The sequence below is a fragment of the Arachis duranensis genome, chromosome 6 (genome assembly GCF_000817695.3).
Source record: "Arachis duranensis cultivar V14167 chromosome 6, aradu.V14167.gnm2.J7QH, whole genome shotgun sequence".
NCBI classification, from domain to species: Eukaryota; Viridiplantae; Streptophyta; class Magnoliopsida; order Fabales; family Fabaceae; genus Arachis; species Arachis duranensis.
Window position 1 is genome coordinate 65,512,133 of NC_029777.3, and position 3,449 is coordinate 65,515,581.

Sequence of the window (3,449 nt, forward strand, 5' to 3'; positions counted from 1 at the left end):
CGTTTCTTGGGACATGCAGGATTTTATAGAAGGTTTATCAATGATTTTTCTAAAATAGCTAAACCTTTGAGTAATCTGTTAATGATTGATAATCCTTTTGTTTTTGATGAAAACTGCCAGCACGCCTTTGAAACTTTAAAACACAAACTCACAACAGCACCAATTATCACACCCCCGGATTGGGAATTACCCTTTGAACTCATGTGTGATGCAAGTGATATTGCAATTGGTGCTGTACTTGGACAAAAAAGAGGAAACTTGCACATGTCATATATTATGCAAGTAAGGTGTTGAATGAGGCTCAAAAAAATTACACCACAACAGAGAAGGAATTGTTAGCTGTAGTTTATGCGTTTGATAAGTTTAGATCACACTTGATAGGATCTAAAATTGTGGTTTATACTGACCATGCTGCCCTCAAGTATTTGATGTCAAAGTAGGATGCTAAACCAAGACTTATTAGGTGGATACTACTTCTACAGGAGTTTGACATTGAGGTAAGGGACAGGAAAGGTACTGAAAACCGAGTTGCTGACCATTTGTCAAGGTTGCCACAAGAAACAATTCAAGAAGCTTCACATCCAGTGAATGAAAGCTTTCCAGATGAACACCCCTTACAGATTCAACAAGCCCCTTGGTTTGCAGACATTGCAAACTATAAGGTTGGAAGAAAGATTCCCAAGGAATTCACTAAGCAACAAGTGAAAAAGCTAATCAATGAAGCAAGAAAGTTCTTGTGGGATGAACCTTATTTGTTCAAAAGATGTTCTGATGGAATAATTATTCAAAAGATGTTCTGATGGAATAATTAGGAGATGTGTTCCTGAGAGTGAAATAAGATATATATTGTGGCATTGCCATGGCTCAGCTTATGGTGGACATTTTGGCCCAGAAAGAACAGCTGCAAAGATATTGCAAAGTGGTTTCTATTGGCCAACTATCTTCAAAGATGCCAGAGAGTTTGTCCACCAATGTAATGAATGCCAGAGAGTAGGAGGATTGACAAGAAGGAATGAGATGCCGCAGAATTTCATTTTGGAATTAGAATTATTTGATCTATGGGGCATTGATTTCATGGGACCCTTTCCCCCTTCCTATTCTTTCAGATATATCTTGGTAGCAGTGGAGTATGTTTCAAAGTGGGTGGAAGCCATAGCCACAACTACCTGTGATGCACAAATTGTCCTTCAATTCCTCAAGAAGCACATTTTTACTAGATATGGAGTACCCAAGGGTCTTATCAGTGATGGTGGTGGTCATTTTTGTAACAAACAAATGGAGAAACTTCTTCATAAATATGGAGTTATTCATAAAGTAGCCACACCATATTACCCTCAAACTAATGGGCAGGCTAAATTAGCAAACAGAGAATTGAAGAAAATCCTAGAAAAAACAGTAGGTAGCACAAGAAAGGATTGGACTAGGAAGTTGGAAGATGCACTCTGGGCGTACAGGACAGCTTTCAAAACTCCCATTGGGAAGTCCCCCTTTCAGCTATTATACGGAAAATCTTGTCATCTCCCTGTAGAGCTTGAACACAAAGCCTTTTGAGCTACTAAACTTCTAAACCTTGACTCTGAAGCAGTAGGGGAGACAAGGTTGTTGTAGCTAAATGAGCTGGATGAATTCAGGCTAGAAGCCTATGAAAACACCAAGATATACAAGGAAAAAGCCAAGAGGTGGCATGACAGGAAGATTTTGAAGAAAGAATTCAAACCTGGACAACAAGTACTCTTGTACATATGGTTAACTTGTTGCATCAGAGGCAGTGGCAAGCAATTAAGTTTGGTGTTTCCACACCAAAATAAATCCAAAAGACACACTCACTTCATGCATACTAACCATTCATCTAAGGGCTTGAGAAGCAAGCAACTTTTGAGAATTATGCAGGAAAGTAGTCAACAATTGAAGATATTGTGCATCTTAACTCAAAGAAAACACAACAGAAGGAAGAATCAAAGGGCTGCAACTTCAAAGGTTGTATCTAAACTTAATCCTTGCTGCTGTGAATTGTTTTGAACATGGAAACCATTATATATCCTGCTAAAGTGTTTATCTAGTTGCAAGTGAAGTTGTTTGATTAAGTATGTTAATCTGCATAATGCTTGTCATCCATCACCTAGCTAAATTTTGTTTTGTTTCCCATATGCTTGAATAAAAGAGAATTTTTGAATTGGAAAGTAAATATCCAATGTTGCATAAGTAGAATGGAAGTTAATGGTGGTGTATGTGTTTGATTAAATGCATAACTCATGAAATAATTGCTGCATAATGTCATTTTCATTGAAGTATGAGCTAGCTTGCTGTCATAAAGGTTCCTATCAGTAAAGAAAAAAATCCCTTGAACAAAAATAAAACAGAAAGAAAAGGAAGACAAAAAAGCCAATGTGGCAAGAAAAACAAAGAATAAAGGTTGGACACCAATAGCTTGGACCCTAGGACATATGCCTGTGGTGTTCTTGTATTAGGATATGCTTGGACAAGTAAATTCTGAGGGGTATTTCAAAACCCGGTCACTTAGATCAACTGATTTGGGATGGCCAATTGAAAGTCCACAATAAAGAGCAACTTAGATACAGAACATTTAGTTATCCAAAGAGATACTGGGCATCAATGATCCTAGGAGGAAATAGTGAGCCATGTGTCTGTGGTGGAAAGATGTTAAGTAAATATAAAGCCAAAGGCTACTACTGCAACATTAGACACCAAGCCTTCAAAGAATAATAAGCTTGTTAAGCAACATGAGAAAAGAAAAGAATAATAAGCTTGTTAAGCAAAATAAAACAAGAAAAGTTAGCAAGGGAGCAAGTAAAAAGTAAACCTTATAACAGCAAGCTTAGTAACCCTTTGAGGAAAAGTGTACATTATGTAACAGGAAACAATAACTGAGTCATCATTTTCTGCATAAAAACTCCATAAATCAAGTTCTGCTATATGCCTAATAAGGATATGTTTTCTCTTCTTGTTCATTTCATTTTCTCTTAGTTTTGATGCTTTCTTGGGGACAAGCAAGAGTTAAGTTTGGTGTTGTGATGACAGGTCATCATATACCCATTTTTCAAGCTAATTTCACTTGTTTTATTAGTCTTTATGCACTTTCTTGCATCTTAAGTAAGTGATTTGGAATGAAAATGCATAACTTCTTTAAATCAAGCAACCACCATTAAATTGATGCTAAATCATGAGGTTTAAGCAGGAATTAATTGATTTTTTATGAATTATAAACCTTATGAGTTTAGAGATACTTTGAGTGGTTGTTTTGATTTCTTATAGGTGAAGAAAGGAAGAAAAGAGGAAAAATGTGGCTTAAGAAAGCGTGGCCCAAGGAAGAAGGAGGAAGCAAACATTGCCCTCCACAAGGGCACACTGCCCTCCAGGAGAGCAACATAATGAACCAAGCCTTGAAAAGCATCACTGCCCTGCCCACAACAAGGGCGGAGCACAAATTG